The following is a 23,289-nucleotide window of genomic DNA, read 5'->3' as shown; positions in this document are numbered from 1 at the left end:
GCTCACGCTTTATGTCTCCTTCTTGCAAACTAGGCCTATAGCCCAACCATTTACTAATAACAACTTGCCAGATATGCCTTCATATCTTTGGGCTTCATTTAAGGAAAATATTCACATATACACACACTCACATATATCCGTTTTATTTAACCAGAAACACACAATCCCTTCAGTCAACACAGTTACAACAGACGTGCGGACCGGTGACAGCTTTATATAGCCCCCCCCCGCCAAGTAATAGCACCGCTGCTGGAAAAATTTCTAGGGGAAACACTGTGTAAGTTACGACTGTTTCCCAAAACTGTCGTACTTACATAGTACTGTAAGTTTGGACCATGATAGTTTCCAAACTTCAGTAGTCTGGACTAAGGTGGTCAATGACATTTAGTAGCACGTGAACGGGCACCGACACATACTTCTGTGGCGCATTGCGTTAAGGCCGGTAAATGACAGCCGCCGTTGCACAGCAGTTACCAGTCCCCTGTCCAAGAGTTCGAATCTGGGTTAAGATTTTGACAACAATATTGACATCGTTGTTTACCTAAGTTTATCTTATGTGCAGATCATATTATCAGAATCAGGCTTCTTGGCTTGGTTTGCGTAAACTTACAAGGACCCCCCCCCCTCCATGAAAATCAAAGGCTACATATTCTCAGCTGACTCGTCAAAAAAGCGCACCACCTTTATTCTGCAGGTGTGTGACTTTACTTACGTACATGGCTGCAAATTGACTTTTTAATTTATGTATTTTCTGCCTTGGGCATTTTAAAATGGATGTATGGTGGTTAGAAGTGTAAATATCAATTAGAAACCTAAATATATTTATAATTATTAATTTGCAAACAAATAACTGGCGCCAGTGACGCCTTTGACATGAAGATCCCTGGAACTATGCTTCTACTAGCATTCTACCACAGGTCGAGAGGTGTAGTTGTAACTACACAACTTTACGATAGTGGTTGCGACGACGCTCGCTGCTACTATGGTTTTGGGAAACACTAACGTAGTGTAACGATGCATTGACTATGTAAGTTCCAAATATGAATTCTCGCGCATAAAGCAGATGTATTTGTTTATTGTACAGAAAATTAAAATTACATGTCAAGCAGTCAATTGACTACATTGCAGTCAAGAAGTAGGGCAAATTAATTTACAAAACCAAAACGTGGGTCATAGTTGTCTAAGCCTCTATAGCATAGCCTGTTAAAAACGTTGCAGAAGCCTACCCAAGGCTACAGATTAATTCTGAACAGTCATTTCTCTACTGGCTCAATTATCACACCACTGTTTTTTGTAGAAGGCGCTTAACCCAACACTGACAATAATGTAGACAGCAAATTTCGATTCCGTTACCACCGTAGTCAAGCCTTAAGCCATACCCAAGTAGCCTAAATCGAGGTAAATCAAGCTTTTTTAGAAGGGGTGGCAGGCAGAGCGATGTACAGTGGCAGAGCGACGCACAGTGGCTGAAAGTGGTACTAAAGCTTCACGCAGCTTCACGCCTCGTAATGCGCGACTGAAGTGGCCATTTGAAAGCGATGCCCACTGTACATTCACAAAAACACCCTAGGGTGCATTTTGGCGAGATTAACGCTTTCAGAGAGAAGTTTCGTTTAATTGATTTAATTGAGACACTTAAGTCTTGTATGTAACAGTAGCTGGTGTCAGTGGCAATCAGCCTAATGACACAGCCCCACCTGTTTTCCTATGATATTAGGATTGGCTCACTGTCTTGCTGCAACGGCCTGCTGTGTTTAAATCTAGCCGAGTCTGCATGGCTTCAGTCCCAAGCTTGTCATTGTCTTTGCACTTGGCATGTCATTGTTGATTCTTACTGTACAAGAGGTGAAGGAAGTGATCTAAAATAGCCTTTGGTTGAGCTGTCGGAAGAATGGGATTAATGTTAATGGAACAAAGAGATATCAAACTATACTGGGTTGTAGACCCAAAGGGACATTTTTGGATTATTGACGAAGTCAGACCAAAGGGGCTTCGATAACGCCAAGCAGTCCCCTGCAGCGTGCCAGCGAACGGAAAAATGAACAAAACAAACCAATTAAATATCAACTTAAAAAGGCATGTAGTTGTAGCGCGTTTCTTCTGTGAGAGGTACAGCTCGTGTGTGTTGCTGGCCTCAATTTAGTGCTGAAGCGGACAATGCGAAGACACCTAGAATGTTAACTTTGAACTCGTTATATTCAGTAAAGAAGCACTACACAGTAAAACCATTGTAGGCCTATGTTATAAAAAATGTTCTTCATCTATTCTTTTACTCCGCTATACTCAACGTGGAAGTTAGGAAAATCGCCCTTCTGGCTTGTGTCAATATTGCACCGTGCGCGTATGTGTATGTCTACCTGGTGTGATACGGCAAGCAACATTGACAGAAAAATACACTTTGCTACCGTTTGTGTAATGTGCACTCGCAAGCATATCCCATGCAATTTCCGTGGTCAGATACAAGGCGGGGAACATAGGACCCTTTTCTACAAAAAGGGTCCTATGTTCCCCGGTCCCATACAAATAGCTGGGAACATAGGACCCAGGGAACATAGGTACGCTCCCCTCTTAATGTTTAAAACCAAACCATTAACTTCACAATCATTACCGGTTACAATAATTACCCAACACATCTTTGTTAATTTCGTGTCTGTTTATTTAGCTTAAAAAGGTAACATAGTTAACATACAGTGGGTCCCAGTTAAGTTTGGACGGGTTCCTTCATGAATCACGCACCCCATTTTCTCAGCAGAAATGGCACAAACTGCAGTTGACACAAACAACCACAAGGTGTCACTTGGGAGTTCTGCCACTACTATTTTTGATGCGACTTGACTTAACTGCTTCCATGACGCAGTGAGCCATTACCAAACATATGATAATACAATAGTGTGAGTTTATATATCTTATACCCTGTTTGTCACGGTTACTTATAGATTTGATAGTGTAACGATAAGCGCATGAGACTTTCAGCGGGGGCACGGTACTTAAATTGATCACGGTAGTTCAAGCTTACACTTAAACAGACAAAAACATTCTAATACGAAAATGTAGATGCAATTGTTGTAAGATGGTGCAGCTCCTTTAAGAAAGCCCCGTGCGCAGGGATGGAAAGAGAGAAAGCGAGAGGGGATGTGTGTTAGAACTTAGATGCGTGTGGAAAAAGTAGATGTGCTGTTGAGACTGGAGCGTCATATTCAAAATAATGCAAAAAATAAATCCGCAGATAAAACCAATTATCCTCATTCATTGCAACCTCAGCATGCCTGCTTGCCGACGTTCAAACGAAAAAGATATCAAAGCACCTTTTGCGTTTGAATGTAGCATGACATTTTCTTTAAACAGCTGGACAAATGATTTAGCTAATTGATTATAGCCTACACACCAGCAATTGTTGAACATTTACCTGTTCAGTAGCCCAGCCTAAGCATGTTGCATGTTGTAGGCCTACTGTAGAAATTTCACTTAAATTGCAACCGCAACATGCCTGCTTGCCGACGTTCAAACAACAACGAAAAAGATATCAAAGCAACAAGAGGGTTGAGTCTGAATGACATGGAGTTCAGACTCATATTGCTCCTCATAACCATCTATAAAAAAAAAAAAAAAAAAAAAATCTTTTCTTTTCTTTTTGAGCACGTCCGAATCCCAGGACATAACACACTGGACCTTATAATAGGCTCGAGATATAATTCCAAAGGGGGCAGATATAGGGGCCTACTGCACTTAAAACTTAAAAAGATTGAACGAAGCTTCCCGAAATTTGAAATTGTGATCAGTGACTGGCATCGGGTGAAGCTTTTCGAAGTTGAACAGGCTATTAAAAACTATTTGCGCACCTCCATGTCACAGGAGAGACTGGGCTCTCCCTTCTATGAATTGAAAAAGACGTTAGGCTACCTGCAAACTGGCCTATGATTTCATTGCTGAGTTTGCGGCAAAGCAAGAATGTTTTTTCAGAGTCAGGATATGGCGAGTCAGTGTCATTTATTTGTCCAATGTTAGCCTACAGACCAGTTTCCATAGTGCACATCTTATCAACAGTTTGAATGTCGTGTGTGTTTCTGCTCATTGACAAATACCGTTCAGCACAATGATTCATGCCCAATTAATTCCCCCTGTTAAAGTGTTTGCCTTTGTTACACTATTTGGTTTCGTGGATGTAGCCTATGATAAACACCATATGGCCAAATATGTGACTCAGCTAATGTTATAGGCTATACAATTTCCCCTCTTAAAGACAAGCTGGTGTAGCTTATTAGACTAGGCTACTAAAATGCACCGACGGTAGCCTTGGCTATGTGTAAAGTAAGCTATCGCATGATTTCATGCACGTAAGTTCATGCATCTGTCAAGTTCGCACAGGGCCTCGCACCATCTGTCAAGTTTGCACAGGGCCTCGCACCATCTGTCAAGTTCGCATCAGGGCCTCGCACCCCCTTGCAACGGCCCTGCAGCTCCTCCTAAGACAACGAGGAAAAAGTTAAAATACGCGATAAACTCGGGAAAAGTTGACAGGTTTGTTTCGGTCGATGATTATTTGTGAAATTGTGCAAACAACAGCCTTTTCAAGGCATTTCAAGGAAGGTGTCGTAGCATGCAAGCTCCCAAATTGACCCAGTAGCCTACAGAAGGCATCAATAAATTGTTGGGACTGGGGAGGGTCATGCGTTTTTTCTCAAATGTTTGACTAACATTTCGATGCGAACATCGAAACGAACATCGAAACGTTAGTCAAAGTTTAATAATGTTCTGCACCTTTTACTAAAGAATAAAGAAAATTAAGAAGACATCTGAGCTGCACCGGCGTCTCTCCTTCTCTCTAACACTTTTTGGCTTTGGCTAAATATTTCTAAAATCATTTGAGTTTCACTAGTCACATGTTTTAACAAAGAACACTTGTTATTGAACTAATAACAGACGTGTGTCGAAAATTGACTTTATTTTCCATACGGAGAAATAACATATGCAGAGTCTAACCAAGGTCAATCTTGCCAAAAAAAGCCCTCAAACCTGAAAACACATGAGGCAAAAGTGCAAAACATCACAAAACTAACTAAACTAACACGCCCATATTTTTGTATTGCAATCATTGTAGCCTACAGTTGTAACAGCGTGTAACAGTCGTTTTACTCCCATTATCGCTCATTATAAAGAACGTTTAACGTGTCCCAAAACAGCTATCAACTAATCACCAAACGTCTTATAAACAAGTATTGCCAGGAGCAACACCTTGCAAAAAATGATAACAATAGGCCTTTAATCTGGCTCTGCTCCTGCCTAGATTCGAACTCAGAACTGCCTGAAAGTTGCAGACCTGTTCTGGATATACGTGCATTAACCCACTCGACCGTCAGACAACGCTATCTGCTTCGAGTAAGCCTGGGTAGGTAGGACTGTAGCCTACACTGGTTGCTGTGGCACAGTCTTGAGTGACCGAATTCGTTTTCCTTTGTCATATGAATGCTGTCATTTTGTTAACATTACTGTTAAGGAGATGCTGTAGGCAAAGGCTATATTTAACCTCGTTAGTGTAGTAAAAAAAATCAGAACTATTCACAAGGTTTCTGGGCAGCATATTTATGTTCTGTTAGCAAGCAAACTTCTCATGACTGCCGACAAAGTAGCCTACTGCCAGCTGACGAAGCTCTCATTTTAAAATATTACTGAGAGACAGGCACTGTACAATCAAGACATCTTGCCACTGAATCCAAAACTATGTTTAACATTATGTACAAAGCTTATAGGCTACAGTGGACTAGCATGTTGCAGGGGCTGCTAAAATCACAGAGAAACGCACTGAAAACTCGGCCAATCACAGCCCTTGCTGTTGAATGCTCCGTCCGGTTCGACCGTGGAACGCCACAGCGGACTATGCTGCCCCCAAGCGGCTGCAGTTGTACTTACATTTCACTCAGCTGTGTGAATCACCTTGATGGTGAATGAAGTGTCAATTCTTAACTGGGACCCACTGTACCATCACTGTGTCTCACCTTGAAAGGTGACTTGTTCCCAAGTCTTTTTGCAAGCAGCTGCATAATTGTATATTTAGATTGTTTTTGACTCTCATGTCAATTTACTTTATTTATCTACAACAGTATTTTTGTTTTGTTAATTTTGTTGATTTTTATTGCCTTTTTGGCCTTAATTGGGATAAAACAATTAAAATCCCATCTTTCAACATCTCCGACTCCTGAGTGTTTACACCTGCTCACGACTCCTCTTTCACATCTACATGGACTATCGGGGTCAACAGGTTACGCACTTGGTGACATTTTTCTAAGAGGTATTAACTTAATTTTAAGAAAAGATCTGAGGTAGAGTGAGAGAGAGAGGGATAGAGAGAAGAGATAGCGTGAGAGAGAGGAGAGATAGAGTAAGAGAGGAGGGATGGATAGAGGGAGAGGAGAGATAAAGAGAGGTATAGAGAGAAGAGATAGAATGAGAGATGGATAGAGGACAGAGAGATCAAAGAGGGAGTGGGAGAGTGACCAAGAGAAAGGAGAAAGTTTGACCGGGTCACAGCATTCATCTCTGTCAGGGGTCTCCCAGCATGCATCTGTGTCCCCCACAGTACTACAGGAAGTGAGAGTTCTTGTTACCCCTCCCTCTCTCACAGCATACAGAGACTAGTTACCCCAGGCCATACAGAGGTGGGCCCTTTCTGAGACCAGCTCCGTCTCTCTCTCTCTCTCTAGCCACTTGCACTCTGTTAGCGCGTTCACGTGGAGGGTCCGCCATATTAAGAGCCATCAGGAACCAATTACTGACCAGCGCTAGTGTGTTATAACCCCTCCAATGCCATATTAAGAGCCAATTATCATCATCCGTGAGGAGCGCATTGTGATGCTCTCTCTCCTTTCACGTGATAACCAGCTTCTGCTAAGGAGAGTTAAGTTTGTCCCAAAGCTGAGTGCGGTATTATAACCCTACGTGCTAATCAAAGGAACTTAATTTAGCTGCGAAGGTGCCTAAATCTAACAGGTGTGCGTTTGTTTGTGATGGTAGCCAACCACACGCAGGAGAGGCCAGAGTGGTAGCCTGCGGGCAGAGTAGCTGCGTGCAGCATGTGAAGCCCTCTCAACGGCATAAGAGATGTGCTAGCAACAGCGCTAGCACCCATGAGCTTTAGTCTCCTTCCTAGCAAAAGCGCTGACACCCATGAGCTTTAGCCTCCTTTTTAGCAACAGATGCTAGTACCCGTGGGTATGTTAACTGTTCTGAAACATTCTAAGCAGTTATTAATCAGAAGTGAGGCCTCAGAACTGTGTGTGTGTGTGTGTTTTCTGTAACATTCTAAGCAGTTATTAATCAGAAGTGAGGCCTCAGAACTGTGTGTGTGTGTGTGTTTTCTGTAACATTCTAAGCAGTTAGTAATCAGAAGTGAGGCTTCAGAACTGTGTGTGTGTGTGTGTTTTCTGTAACGCAGTTTCTCTAAGCAGTTATTAATCAGAAGTGCTGTAAGGCCTCAGAACACTGACACAGAAATGCATTTGTACAGAGAGCACTGGGTTTGTGGTCTGTGGACACGTGTGTGTGTGTGTGTGTGTGTGTGCATGTGCGTGTATGTGTGCGCGTGTGTGTGTGTGTGTGTGCATGTGTGTAAGTGTGTGTGTCCGTCCCAGAGAGAGGAAGAGGAGGCGGCTGGGACATCATGGCTGATCATGTTGAAAGAGCTCCTGTTTGCTTTGGCCCAACATGAATCCCCCCCCACACACACACACACAATCACTGACCCTCACACAGCATACACACATACATGCATACCCTTTGAACCTCCAACACGCACATACTCAACAAACCCCCCCCCCCCCACACACATACACATGGCTTTTTTTTACACACACACCAATACACTCGTGCACACACACACACCAATACACTCGTGCACACACACCCATACACTCGTGCACACACACACACAGGCCTTGTCTAGATCTGAGGTGCCTCTAGGGGGACGTGGGCTTGACTGGCCTGTTCAGACAGGAAGTGATGCACTAGAGCTAAACTTAGCGTCTGATTGGGCTCCAGTAATCATGATGGAAGTGGTTGTGTGTGTGTATTTGTGTGTGTGAAATAGTTTGTCTGTATGTGTGTGTGTGGATGTGAGAGAGAGAGTGTGTGTGTATGTGAGTATGTGTTGTGTGTTTGAGAGAGAGAGTGAGATAATGTGTATGTGGGTGTGTGTGTAAGTGAGTATGTGTTGTGTATGTGAGTGTGTGTCTGTGTGTGTGTATGTATGTGAGTATGTGTGTTGTGTGTGTGTCTATGTGTGTGTGTGTGTTCTAACAGAAGCACGGTAAGGCTGGATCACATCCTCTTTACTTACAAGAGCTGAAGATTAGGAGTGTTCACGTCATATGTCTGGTGTGTGTGTGTGTGTGCAAGCGTGTGTGTGTGTGTGATAGAGAGAATGTGTGTTTGTGGTTTGGGGACTAATTTTCCTTTATTGCTCAAGAACAGGCTGATGAAAACAGAGAAACACACTTAGACACACAGAGAGACACTCACTCAAGCATTGGCATTGTCGTTGGTTTTAGAGCTGCCACACAAGAGTTTAGTATGTGTGTGTGTGTTTCATATGTGGTATATGATATACTTTCCCTTTGTGTCTGAATGCGTCTTTCCACCGACAGCGAACCCGTTCTTGAACCGGTTCCGTTCAGAATTCTTTGAACCCTGGTGCTAATATCTTGTGAACCAGCTGCATTTCCACCAGTTTTGAACTGAGCCAGAGGTAGATGTCATTTGCTGCCAGGGTAGTCTAGCTACTCTCCGTTGGCTTGCGAGCCGGAAAAATTAAACTTCGATAAGGCCAATCACATTGTGTATAGAGTCGGTAGGCGGGCTTAACATAATGATGGCAGAGTTGTGGCGGTTCGGCGTGAATTCCCTGCTACTTGTAGCGCTGTCCTATTGCGTGCAGAGGGAATTTGAAAGACAACCGTTTATCCCGCCCCCTCGGACTGAGCACAGCGAATGGTGAGTCCCCAGACCCTACATCTTTTACATCTTGGTGTGGGTCTGGCTCGTCAGGCTATCAGAAGAAAACAAAAACAACAATAATTAAATGTCTGAAGATTGGGCTTTGTTGATGTAGCGTTAGTGATGGTGGCTTCTTCCTCTCTGTATCCTGTGCTACGGTGTTGATGTAGCGTTAGTGATGCTACGGTGTTGATGTAGCGTTAGTGATGCTACAGTGTTGATGTAGTGTTAGTGATGCTACGGTGTTGATGTAGCGTTAGTGATGCTACGGTGTTGATGTAGCATTAGTGATGCTACGGTGTTGTTAGTGATGCTACGGTGTTGATGTTAGTGATGCTACGGTGTTGATGTAGTGTTAGTGATGCTACGGTGTTGATGTAGCGTTAGTGATGCTACAGTGTTGTTAGTGATGCTACGGTGTTGATGTAGCGTTAGTGATGCTACGGTGTTGATGTAGCGTTAGTGATGCTACGGTGTTGATGTTGCGTTAGTGATGCTACGGTGTTGATGTAGCGTTAGTGATGCTACGGTGTTGATGTTGCGTTAGTGATGCTACGGTGTTGATGTTGCGTTAGTGATGCTACGGTGTTGATGTTGCGTTAGTGATGCTACGGTGTTAGTATCTACCGTAGATACTTATATAGATAGTATCTACCGTAGATACTTATATAGATAGATACTTTATTGATCCCCAAGGGTAAATTCAAGGGTCTCAGTAGCATACAGACATCACACACAACATGCACTTACAGCAGATCAATTAAATTGGTCATTCAGTATTGTAGCAGAAGCCTGCTGTACATTAGTAAAACAGTAGTAAAGCAGTAGTGGGCAGTCAGTACTCAAACATGGAGAGGGTGGAGAGGCAGACAGACTAAGCAGAGAAGTCTATCTCTCCTCTTCCCTTAAGTGAAGCATTGAACAGTTCAATGACCCTAGAAACAAATGACTTCCTCAGCCTTTCAGTTGTGCATGACAGTGAGCGAAGTCTCCAGCTGATCAAGCTCTTTTGCTTTTTGATAGTGAGAGTGGGTGACATTAATTTTCCAAGATGTTGATCAGTTTGTTTAGGGTCCTTTTGTCAGATATTGAAGTGATGCACTCCAGTTCAGCTCCCACTACAGAGCCAGCCTTCCTTACCAGCATGTCAAGTCGCCCAGCATCCTTCTTCTTTGTGCTTCCTCCCCAGCATACCACTGCATAGAAAAGGGCGCTGGCCACAACAGACTGGTAGAACATACTGAGGAGCTTGCTGCACACATTGAAAGACTGCATCCTCCTCAGGAAGTACAGCCTGCTCTGTCCTTTCTTGTAGAGTGCATCAGTGTTGGCTGACCAGTCCAGTTTATTGTCCAGGTGGAGACCCAGATACTTGTAGGTGCTTACCACCTCCACATTGACCCCATCAATGGAGACTGGTAGCAGAGCGGGCTTAGACCTGCAGAAATCCACCACCATCTCCTTGGTCTTTGAAGGGTTGAGTTGAAGGTGATTGAGTTTGCACCACTGCACAAAGTCCTCCACCAGGCTCCTGTACTCCTCTTCCTGCCCGTTCCTGATACACCCCACAATTGCAGTATCATCAGAAAACTTCTGCATGTGGCATGACTCGGTGTTGTAGCAGAAGTCAGATGTGTACAGGGTGAACAGGACTGGAGAGAGCACAGTTCCCTGTGGCGCTCCGGTGCTGCTGATCACAGTGTCAGAGAGACAGTTCTTCAGTCTGATGAACTCTGGTCGCTCGGTCAGGTAATCTGTAATCCAGGTTACCAGGTGAGCAAAAGCATTTTTGTCTCTGTGCATGCATTGTCGTAGTCCGGTAGCGCCCCCGCTAGGTTAGCTTAGCATAGTGAATGGAACCCTTTGTAGCCAGATAGTACATTGTGAATAAAAGTGAGCCAACAAAAAAAAACTATTTACTTCTTGTGGCCTCCGTCTTCACAAAGAGAACAAATGGCAATGCAGATTAAGAGGTGATCTCCTAGGTAGCTATTGACTTTGACTATATTGCTTCTCGGCCTTTTGGCTAAGATCAAGTGTAGTATCTGTTTTGGGGCCTACTGGTTAGCGCTTCGGACTTGTAACCGGAGGGTTGCCGGTTCGAGCCCCGACCAGTAGGCACGGCTGAAGTGCCCTTGAGCAAGGCACCTAACCCCTCACTGCTCCCCGAGCACCGCTGTTGTTGCAGGCAGCTCACTGCGCCGGGATTAGTGTGTGCTTCACCCAGTGGCGCAAAAAGTGGGTATGCGCTATATGCGGTGCATAGGGGCGCAGCACCGTGGGGGCGCCAAAGCCATGGTAAAAAAAATAATAATAATATATTTGGTATATTCTATATGTAGCTACTGTTGTACGTTTCTAAATCATTTCTGCATTTCCTCAATGTTAGATAACATTTTAGGGACTAACAGGCTAGAGTAGGCGCCCTATCTCATAAGATTCCTTCATAGAATTTTGACATAAAAAAGGGAGTGGGGCGCCGTGAGAGCTAGTGAGCAGTTTTAGCCTATGGAAAAAAGATGGATACAGCAAAAAAAAAAAGCTGTCGGGGCTAAACATAGAAAAAGAAAGAGGAAAATGAGATGGGATGTCAAGGGATGCGACAGTAGTTAAATAAGTGGATGGTGAAAAGCAACAGGTAGGATTTAAAGTGTGTGACGTCTGTGCTTGGAGGCTTGCAAATATTCATGTTAACAGACTAACTAGCGTTTGCTAAGCATATGCCGATTTAAACATAACCTATTCCATTAAGATAGCTAGGTGGCTACCATGCTCATACTGAACTTTTAAAGGCATACTATGCAACATTTTTCAGTTAATTAATGTGTTCCATACCGTTTTGGATGATTAAATGAGTCATTTCAGGTCGAACAAAGGATTGCTCGGCCGCCCTGGTGGTCTGTAGGGGAAATACCGTACTTGCAATTGCAGGAGCCCTCGGCTCGCACCCACAGGCTCAGAAGTCTCGTGCATCGCGAGAGCCGGTCTTGCTTTACGGCGAGAACTGCTACACGCCCCCAGTGAAAGGCATGCTCGTTGCTAGCGCAGTGGCGATATTTGTGCAGTTATCATGGTGGAACCAGCGAGAAAACAGCGAAAGCCCATGTCGGAGCAAGCAATAAAGAGGAAAAGGGCTCTGGACAGAGAGAGGAGTCGTACACGGGTGAACATCGGGCAAGCTTTTTCCGAATGGCGAAAGGCTAAAAGAAAAAAAAGGCTGCAAGGCTGACGCGGACCTCGCGTTTCTGCTGATGCGATTGTAAGTAACATTGGAATGGTTTCTCTCTCTCTCTCTGTGCATGTTCATACTTTCACTGTGTTAGTCATTGTTTGTACTGCCGTTTTTTCGACTTTTGTATGATTGTGGTCTGTTGTTGAGTAGCTAAGTAGCTAGCGGGATGTTCGTTTTATTAGTTAGCAAGTTAGTTAGCTTGCTGCCTAAACATTGTTGTTGTGGTAGGTGATAACTGCATCGCTTGCTATTTGGCAAACTTGCTTCACATGTGAAGTATCTCAAGACTGCATAAATCTGAAACCAGTACAAAATGTAGTCGTGTTTGTTAGCCATAAACCTCACGAAGCTAGTAACGTTATGTCGGTCTAAACTAGCGTTTACTGACGATCCTAGAAGCGTTTTTTTGTCTGACTGATTCATTTTCAACCACGGAATGCATGGTCCCTCTTCCTTTATCTAAATGAGTCCCCGACCAAAAAAGTGTCATTGTTTGTATTATGACTTTGTATATGAACATTTCTTTCTCTTTGTTGAAGTTATAAGCGATGGCAAGTCACATCAACGCCAAGCAAGGCACACCCTCGACCTCAAGAGCCACAGTGTCCAGTATCACTGAGGAATCGGATCATGATCTGTAGGTTTTCTATCCATTGCTTTATTATTTGTGCATTTTACTTATTTGTACCAGTTCTTATGGGCTGTTTGATTCCTCAGCATTGTTGCTGAACCTGGTGTCCAGCCACTGTCTGTAGGGGGAGAAGTAGGAGATTTGGATTCAAGGTAGGCTACAGTTCACTTCTATGAGTCTGTGATTGTCTATGTAGAACTTTTTAGGTGACCAGTGATTTTATTTTTTTGGCCTTATTTATCCTGACTGCAGCATGCACTCTCTGAGCATTGCTGAAGAACACCGCCCAGACTCTCCAGACAAAGTATCTTCTGAAGATGACCTGGATGGCACAACTGCAAACATTACCTTCAATGAGAATCTTCTGACTCTGGCCAGGCACTTGAGACTGCCACAGCAACAGTGCAGTTATGTTGACAGAGTGCTTGGGGTAGCATGCCCGGGTTCTCCACCATTTCAAATGACTTTGAAACCTCGGGGGACTGGAGTAATTTTGGAATGGGTAAGATAGTAGATGACACTTCACCCCACCCCCCACACACTTCTTTTGAGTCCCTACCCCCATTTCACACATGGGGACATGGTAGCCAGTAAATGTGTGAAGACTCTTACAAGTCTGCTGGTAGCAAAGTTATGTACTTGTGTGAATTTGCATGTGTTGATTTTGTAAATATCTATTTTTTCTTTTTATATGTGGTGCTACTTTCTTTACATCAGTTAAGCCCCTTCGGACACTCCTTGGAAGTGGAATTCTCAGCCAACCCTGAGGTTTGGTTTGCAGGGTGGTGACTTCATGCTGTCTGCCAACATTCTCCTGTCTGGCAACAACTACAGGAAAGTAGCCTTGCTGTTCAAGTTTATGGTGATGGTCTCAGAGTCAACTTTCTTCAGGATACAAGATGCCTACTGCATCGAGCCAGTGCAGGAGTACTGGGACAAAACCAGGGCAGAAGTCTTGGAAAGTCTTCGACAAAAGAACCGCGTTGTTGTCCTAGGTGAGGCCAACTTCAATTACACATAGAATTCTGTCACCGGTTATGATGGAAGGATTCACTCTGGAATCTGAGTTTCTAATACCTGTAATGTTTGTTTTCAACAGGTGATGGCAGAATGGACTCCCCTGGTAAGTTCAAGTGACTTTTGTTGATCGTCATGTTATGTTGTCTTATGGCCTGTATTTAGATTCATAATAAGGATTGACTATGTCTATGTCTAATTTGTGAAGCTGTCTGAAGTAAACCCTCTTGTAGGAATGGTGTGTATCTCACACTTTGTTAGTAACAGTTGTTTGAGGTTCTGAAACTACTCAATGAGCATCACATTTTACCTTATTCTGTGCACAGCCCATGCAGTTCATCTCTCAATGTCTAGCCATTGTGTCCTGACCGACCAGTAGGTCGGACCACCCTTTTTCTGATGCTATTCATTTGTGTAGTTACAAACATGCTTGACATGTGCAAACTGTGTTTTTAAAAATGCACACATGTATGTTGACATCAGTGCTGTTGTTGCAGGTCATTGTGCACAGTTTTGCACATACACCACCATAGAGCAAGACTCCAGAGGCATTGTCCACATCGTCTCTGTTGATAAGCGAGAAACCAACAGGAAGTCGGTCATCATGGAGAAGAAGTGCTTTATTCGGACAATGGAAGCTCTCCTTCCAGAGCTTGCCATCAAAGAAGTTGTCACTGATGCCCACCCACAGATCAGTGCATTGTTGAGTGAGTTTTTTTCCTGTATTATTTGAAGTTGGTTCAAATTGTATGTAGTGTTTTGGGTTGGGATGTAGTTCAACATATATTTTCTTCAGATCCAGAGCGTGGTAATTACTATGCATGGGGGATCCAACACTCACTGGATATATGGCATGCAGCTAAAAGTCTAAGCAAGAAGCTTTGACGGGTATGATTCAAACTATTTGTACCATTTGTAATAGACACATGTTGTCCACTTGATATTAGGTTGGGATATTAGGTTGGAAGGGTTAGTTTGGCGCTGAATATTGATGATGTATGTGTTACTCTTGTGTGCCAGGTTGGGACTGTAAAAAATCAAACAAATATTCAAGCCTGGATCACTTTTGGTACTGCAGTAAGCATGCTGTAATTGAGGAGCAGTTCAAGGTATGTCAAGTGAAAATGTATATATTTTGACCAGGTCTCCTCCTTACGCTGGCAGAGATTGCTTGGCTCTGTATGCACTGTATGTAATTTTCCTTTTTTGCAGATGATGTGGGTTGGCGTGCTGCACCACATACGGGATGAGCACTCTTGGGCAACTGGGTGCTGTCAGCACGAGCCACTGGAGGAAGGCAGCCAGGAGAAGCAATGGATCAAACAAGGTATTTTCAGTAAATGAATGCAGAACTTGAACTCCCTGTCCAAATCTATGTGTATATGTGAATTGCAAGGTTATCATTACAGGTTCTGCCGCTCACAAGGCATTGGCTGGAGTTGTGCTCGACAAGCGATGGTTGGGCCTGGTGAAAAAGTTCTTGAACTTCAGGTAAGCATCTAGTTGCCATTATTCCATTGTAGTCTATAATTTGGGTATGTTTAGTCATTTCATGTTAGTGTGTTATTCTCATCACCCATTCCTGTCCCACCTTTATAGGACCACATCTGATTTGGAGTCCTTCCAAAATCACATCCTCATGTACTCATCAAAGCGGCACGCCTACACACCATTTGTCTACAAGACAAGGACACTACTGGCTGCCATTGACTACAACAAGCACAATCGGCGCCTTCCTGCACGCAACCGGGATGGTCAAAAAATGTATGTTTCTACTGTAATGTTTCTGTTGTGAATGTCTTACATTGTAAACAAATTTGGCTATGTTGATTTCAACACATTGCTCTGTTTATTACTTTCTAGCTACAGACGCTCATACAACAAGAAGTCAAAGAGCTGGAGTGTCTACACCATGAAGGAAAAGAAGCAGTACAGCTACATTCCTGACCTTCAGAGGGCAATTCTAGCAAGGAGGCTGGGAAGTGGCAAAGGCAGCCACCACCTACAGCTGAACTTGTAAGCATACATGTGTCCCGTGGGGACTTGGGCCACAGAGACACAGAGGACCTAGAGGACTGAGCAGATGGATGTTTACGATCCAAAGTATTTGAATTCTGTAAATAGGAAGTTAGGAGGCACTTTTCTCTTGTGGTGAAACATGTACAGATCTTTATTTGTAAATAAACTTTGAAAACAATGTGTGTTGTGCTGGTATGTCAATAAAGCAAAAATGTAAAAAAAAAAATAGAATAGAACTATGTACAATTAGTTGAAAACTTTACAACAAGCGCTGCACCCTAAAACCAGTGTACTGGCCCCTTGGGTCAGGGAATTTGTCCCTGATGCGACACACACAACAGCTGGGTATCACAACCCTGTTGCCCACACCCAGGCGTCCGTGCTGCCACAGGACAAACTGACGGTAAGCCGTATGCCTGAACTGCCGCTGGTCTACCCCAGGTTCAGGGTTATCCTCCAGGGCAAAGATGTCGTTCCATGCAGCACGAGCCAGCCCCAACACACCCTCATCCAAAATATAATAGTCCATATGGCCCATTCTACTGACACAGTCCTGTGGTGACTGCCGACAGCACTTTCTCTCCAGGTCTGTGTCCATTTCTCTGCAGTTGCCACAGATGCACCAGTGTAGACCAGCTGGGTCAGGGACAAGGACAGGGCTCTCTGGAACGTCCAGGAAATACATGACGTCAATCATCATTCCTGGTGACCTTTGCACCATTCTATCCAGAATTCTGTCCTGGATAGGGTCCAGGGAATAAAGTTTGTCCTACAACGCAATAATTAGTTTTATTATGTGACACTAAGAATATCTAAAATCTAATTAGTATCAGTGTTATTACACACCTTTATTTCAGCCTTGCGCCTGTCTTGGAGGTCCTGTAACCTCTTCTGTTCAGTTGAGTCCAGTCTTGCACCCCTCCACTTTGATGTTCTCTGCACCCCTACCCCTTCCACCTATAGCTTGAACAGAGAACTCAGACGAAGCTGATGTTGAAGCTGATTCCTGCAATATTATCACAGAGCTGTTGTCAATAACAAGTTTAGCCTACATATAATAGCTCATAAGTCCTGAGCCTCAAATGATTTTGTGTCTAGTCATACTATGGCAGACCAGAATAGTCTGATTATCTACCATGCTATTTCAAATATTTCTGATGCATGCATAATGTTGTTTAGACCAATTTCAATTATTTGAAATGTACCATTTCAGTGCTCGAGGTGCAAGCCACAGACATCAAAACCCCTCCCCCCAATGACGGTCGGATAAATGTATGGGAAACTTCAACTTGGCTAACTCAACTCTTCTATTTCTATCTTGGCTAACTACTATCTTTGTTAGTTAGACACATACATAACGAATAATGTATGAAAACACACTGCAGTTACAAACGTGTTGAAAATTGGAACAAAATAGTTTAGCCTACATAGCATAATAGCTCATAAGTCCTGAGCCTCAAACGATTTCGTGTCTAGTCATACTATGGCAGACTAGAATAGTCTGATTATCTACCATACTATTTCAAATATTTCTGATGCATGCATAAGGTTGTTTAGACCATTTTCAATTCTTTGAAATGTACTAATTCAGTGCTCAAGGTGCAAAACCACAGAAATCAGAACCCCCCTTCCCCCAACGACAGTCGGATAAATGTATGGGAAACTCCAACTTGGCTAACTACAATCTTTGCTATTTAGACACATGCATAACAAATATTGTATAAAAACATGCTACATTTTCAAACTTGAAAATTGGAACAAAATAGTCACTTACCGCAGTAGACATGGTGATTCGTTGCGTTCGCCTGTCTGCTAAGCTCAAAACAACAGCGCCTGGCTTGACGGAGAAACCAGGAGAACAGCTGAGTGTCTTTACGACAGTGCACTTTTATTTTCGGCCTCTGGGGGGAGCCTCGCTGGAAAATCAACCCCGGTTGCATAGTATACCTTTAATGGCAAACTGCAAACAGAAATGTCACGCTAGCAACAACTCATTACATGTTTCCATTTCCTAACAATCCTAACATTAATAGCTTAATATTGTGCTGATAATGTGGCAATCAAAGGCTAGAGTTGGATCAGCCTTATCCTTTGTGAGCAACAGCTGGCAAAAGGATGTTATGAGAACCGTTTAGACTCTCTTAAAGTGACAATGCACTATTTAACAATACTTAATAAGTTGAAATTGGCGGAATTTCTTGTTTTACTTTAGTTGTTTGGGGGGGGCGCCAATTTGTTGTTGCATACCCCTCAAAAAATGGGTAGCTGCGCCCCTGGCTTTACCTCACTGTGTGTACACTGTGTGCTGAGTGTTTCACTAATTCACGGATTGGGATAAATGCAGAGACCAAATTTCCCTCACGGGATGGACATGTTCCCTCCTGCTTGTACATGTCGTGTGTCTTGTCGTTTTTTGGCCCCATTGAAATGAATGGCAGAATCTTCGGCCATTATGACATCACAGGAATTCTCCTCAGTGTTTTGCCTTCTGCACTCACAACGAATAATCCGTTGATATCAGGTGACTTGCGACTGCACATCCAAATCTCCAGCAGACTGTAGTTCTGACTGGCTAGCATCGCCTATGCTTTTCTTGAACATAGATAAAAGAAAGCATAACCTGTTCAACTTAGTTTTAAACAAATGTAAAAAAAAAGTCAAGAAATTGTAAGTGTTTTCTCCATAGAGCTAGTGAACATAACGTGGCTGCCACCAAAAAGAAGTACCCTACAATAGCTTGATTAAATACCATCTAAACACAACACTCTAGCATTACTTGCAGAGATAATATATTAATACAACTTACATATTCAATACTTATTCTTTAACCAGTGTTAAAGAACTGGTTAAAGAATAAGTATTGTAATGAACTGAGCCTAGCTGTTATGAATGTGCTCCCATGATGCTGTGCAGTGTGATGTTGAATGTTGATGTTTAACCGCAAGTTGCCAATGTTGTGCTGTATGTCATGTCTGTCGTGTTTATGTTGTACTGTATGTCATGTCTGTTGTGTTTATGTTGCACTGTATGTCATGTCTGTCGTGTTTGTGTTGTACGGTCAGTTGGAGTGTTAAGAACCAGGTTTGGCCAGGCGCGTGGGAACCTATTTTTGACCAGGGGTGCTGAATAACAAAAATAATAGATGTCCGATGATTTCTCCCCTTCCCTGAACATGTTTAGGATTTTGACTGCTAAATGCGTCATTTTAGTGCAGAGTCTTGGTGATAGCGAAGTTTTAGAAAAGTCCTGGGCAGCCACACATTCCAATGTTCAGCGACAGCACTCCGGAGTCCACTGCCCACCCTAACCCCCACAGAAGCGCACTTGACATCATTAGCCTATTTCAGTATAGCTAAGGAAAATGACTTTTCTGATCGTCAAAACCACACCAGAGATGTTAGGCTTTAAATATAGGCTAATAATCAGGCTGCAATGATCTCGCAAATAATTTCTGAATAGCCTATAGAGTGTGTCGTCTCCACAGCAAGTAGGCCTATGTGTCCTAATAATTTATATCTTAGCGATTAGGATAGTGAAATGATTTCACTAGCTATGCATTTATTATTTTGGCAAAACTGTAAAACACAATTAAAGTTTCTTTCAGCTTATCAATGGTTTTTTTGAACGTGTAAATCGCATAGAATATGTAGGTCTATATCAACCATAGGCCTACACACTTGATCGCTATCACATAGATGAAACCACGCTACGGTTCTTACAGTAACTGACTCACGTTCATATTGATTACTATAACTGTTAATTTTTAGTAGCCTATATTCAAACCTATCCATAACCCTTTTTTGCTATTTGACTCATCATTTCACATACAAACATATAAATAATGTCAGACAGCGAATTAATAATTATTTAAAAATATATATAATAATTTTATTTTTTAAAAATCTATCTCCTGCCAGCAGGGGGTGCTGCAGCACCCTCAGCACCCCCCTTCCTGCGCCCTTGGGTTTGGCTGGTGTGTGTTTGCAATGCAGCCTGGGGCAGATGCTCAGTGCTGGGGCATAAGGGCCGGGTCTGACCCGGCATTATGTGTTTGTGTGTTTTGATGTGTGAAACCAAAAAAAACCCTTCAAAGACAACTTTGCAGTTTGTTACAGTATTAAAGGAGAATTCCGGTGTGATATGACCTAAAGTGTGTTGAAACATGATACCGAGTGTGAACGTATGTCTCATAGCTCACCTCGGCTTGTCCCCTGCACTCAGAAATCTGGAGCTAGTTAGCCAATGCTACCAACAGTGTTTTACGTTCGGTGCCTCTCGGGCATCGGCCTAGCCATGCAAATAAATCACTGTTTTACACCATTTACGAGGCTCAAAGTAGCTCCATACTTCATTGGTAGACTTCCAAGGGCCTTGGCATTTAAAACGAGACATGGAGAACTTTGAAAAAGCACTGGTAGTTTATTTACAAGACGATTTATACAGACAGTACCTTAAGGAATTTTACCGTTCAACGCCATCTTGAATTTAGTCACGATAAGTTGAGAACAACTGAAATCCATGCATTTCCACAGAATTATTTTTGGAATCTGATTTTTTTGGAATCTATTTTTGGAATTAGCCGAGTAAACCAGATTTTCTGTATATCTAGCCAGCACCAGTTGTACAGGAGTGCCGACCCATCTTTTTTTTTTTTTTTTTTTAAAGCCAATCCATGTTAAGTAAATCTTTGTAGATCCACAGTAGATCATGTACATGACCTGTTTTCACTTGGATTTAAAGATGTGACAGTGCAAACCTCCATACTGATGGTTTGGCTGTACCCTAACTCTAACAACCACCATAGCAACCACAATATTTTTACATAGCAACCACCATTTGTACCCTAGCAACGCCCTAGCAAGCACATTATTTACCCTACCAACAACCTAGCAACCATCTCTATATTGTCAACCTAACAACCACCATAGCAATCAACATGATTATCCTAGCATAGAGACCCGCAGGTTCGGGTCGAAAATATAAGCAAATGACTCGGGTTGGGTCGGACCTCGGGCTTAATCTTTTCTGCTCAGTGAAAAAAAGACATTTATTAATCATCGCAGCTGTTCACTGTAAAGAAAGTCTGCTGCTGCGTGCAGCGTGCATCATGGAGAGGGACGGGGGCAGACCTGATGCTGCGTGCAGCCTTTAGCCTGGAGAGGTCTGGAAAGTGTTTGGAGTGGTGCTGGATTCTGATGGAAATTTTACAGGTTATGTGCAATGCTCAAAATGCGAGGTGCTGATGAAATATGTGACCCTGAAAGGCGAAACCAGTCGCTGAGTTATTGTACTCACCATAAACGAAGCTTTCCAACGATATGTACAGTGGGCATCGCTTTCAAATGGCCACTTCAGTCGCGCATTACGCGGCGTGAAGCTGCGTGAAGCTTTAGTACCACTTTCAGCCACTGTGCGTCGCTCTGCCACTGTACATCGCTCTGTCAGTGGTAATTGTTACAGAGAGGAATCCCAGCCTACGAATTCAATAACAAAATAAATCGTAATTAAACATTACCTCGATTAAGGCTACTTGGGTATGGCTTAAGGCTTGACTACACGGTGGTAGCAAAAATCAAAATCTGCTTTTGATAGCCTACCGGTGCCGCTCCACAAAACGAAAAAATATCTTAACTGGCTGTCTATGTTATTGTCAGTGTTGGGGGTAACGCAACTACGCAAATCAAAACAGTGTCTTAATTTGCCCTACTTCTTGAATGTAGTCAATTGACTGCTTTACATGTCATTTTTATTTTTCTGTACAATGCTGACTTGCAAAAGCCTCGGGATAACACGTCATCTCCACTATCATCAGTCATGCCCCTTGATCAAAGTGGGGAATGAAATAAAAGTTTGAGAACCACTGGTTTAACAAGTTACCTGCAGTCCAGAACACACAGAATCTGTTGCAATATTCTGATGATCGGCAATGATATCGGCAAATGTTTGTTTTCCAAAGTAAGAATTTCACCTTCGACAATGAATAGCTCATTACACTTGTTACTGTTAAACGTAGGCCTACCTGGTATCATTACAAACATTATTCTGTGTCCTAAAACTGGCATATTTTATGGCATTGTGTCATGTAAGTTCGTTGCAAAATCTAGAGAAATGTGTGAGGTGGTCAGCGGGAGACAATTGAGACACACATTGGATTGTGTTATTACTTGAACATTCCACACTATCCACAGCTGTGGTAGGCCTATCAGGGCAGGAGGATTACTGTTAAGCGCGGAGGCTTTATATACAATTCTTCAACATAAGGCCTCGAATGTTGTCTTGTTTGTGGAGCGCTTTGCTTCGCGTCTGTAATCTCGGCTTCATTGAAAATGAGGGCTTCCCTCAATGACCCTCCGAGAATAAATAAAGGTTGAATGAATGAATGAATGAATGCAGGCTTGCCCAAAATAGGCTAAAGGCCTGTGGTTTGCGCAGCCTACAGTAAATAACAGACCCGCCAGAATGTGCGTTATGATGCTTTTTTACGAGCAAGATGTTTTTGGTACCCTATGCACACTGCATGTTCTTAAATAACAATGATCATCAGTAATATTCGACCATTAATTTGGGTAAATGGGCAAGCGTGACCACCTTGATTGGCTGATTGGCTGATGATTGTAACGCGGGCATGATTCCAAACACCTCCCTTATGATGATGAGTGACAGGTGACAGGTCTCAGAATGCGTTAAGCTACACAAGGACGGAAGATGATGAATAACTGGGGCCGTAGGCTATTCACAAAGGCTTTTATCTTACTACTAGGAGTAGGCTACTCCTAAATCGCACTTAAAGATTTTAGCTTGGAGTTTTCTCTTAAAAGTTATTCACAAAGCCTTTCAGACAACTCCTAAACTAGGAGTGAGTCTTCGCGTGGCTATGGATTACGCCATTACTCATGCACGAGCTTGACTGAAGTGACCACCTTGATTGGCTGACGATTGTAACGCGGGAATTCCAAACACCTCTCTTCCGATGATGACTGACAGGTGACAGGTCGGAGAATGCGTCGCTACACAAGTAGTCGCGAAGGACGGAAGATGATTAATAACTGAATAAAAGGCCTAGCCTAAATGAATAAAGAGTAAGGCAAAACAAATAGCTTAGTAGCCTAATGAAACATAGGCCTATGGATTGATGCAGTAGCCTACCTTTGCAACATTATTAAATGAATCTGTCACCATATCCCTAGGCTACGTTTGCAAAGAGGAGAACATTTTAATTTGAGTAGTTGGTGGCGTTATTGCATCCCTTTTATGAATGCAAAATTGTTCCCTCGCGATTGGAAGCTCCTGTTGCGCATAGGCTACGCATTTCAAAACATCACAAAGTAAAATGCCACAAAAAAGCTGTTTATGAATAGGTCTTAGTGAGTTAGGAGTCCTCTCGACTTAAGCTGTCCCAGACTTC

The 23,289-nt window shown here is 42.9% G+C and overlaps 1 long non-coding RNA gene and 1 pseudogene across 1 annotated transcript; both read left to right on the top strand.

Annotated features, from left to right (window-relative positions):
- Positions 1-10,991: 10,991 nt before the first annotated feature.
- Positions 10,992-11,068, top strand: LOC125296926 (annotated as a pseudogene).
- Positions 11,069-11,861: 793 nt separating this feature from the next.
- Positions 11,862-15,987, top strand: LOC125296582. The gene is made up of 12 exons (XR_007193800.1): positions 11,862-12,854; positions 12,935-13,000; positions 13,101-13,350; positions 13,566-13,843; positions 13,948-13,971; positions 14,363-14,572; positions 14,662-14,753; positions 14,886-14,974; positions 15,078-15,192; positions 15,275-15,356; positions 15,465-15,629; positions 15,729-15,987. It is a non-coding gene; the product is annotated as an uncharacterized LOC125296582 (long non-coding RNA).
- Positions 15,988-23,289: the final 7,302 nt, after the last annotated feature.

The sequence above is a fragment of the Alosa alosa genome, chromosome 6, assembly GCF_017589495.1.
Source record: "Alosa alosa isolate M-15738 ecotype Scorff River chromosome 6, AALO_Geno_1.1, whole genome shotgun sequence".
In the NCBI taxonomy this organism is placed as follows: Eukaryota; Metazoa; Chordata; class Actinopteri; order Clupeiformes; family Clupeidae; genus Alosa; species Alosa alosa.
Note: the sequence above shows the minus strand (reverse complement) of the source record. Positions and strands in the feature narration are given on the sequence as shown.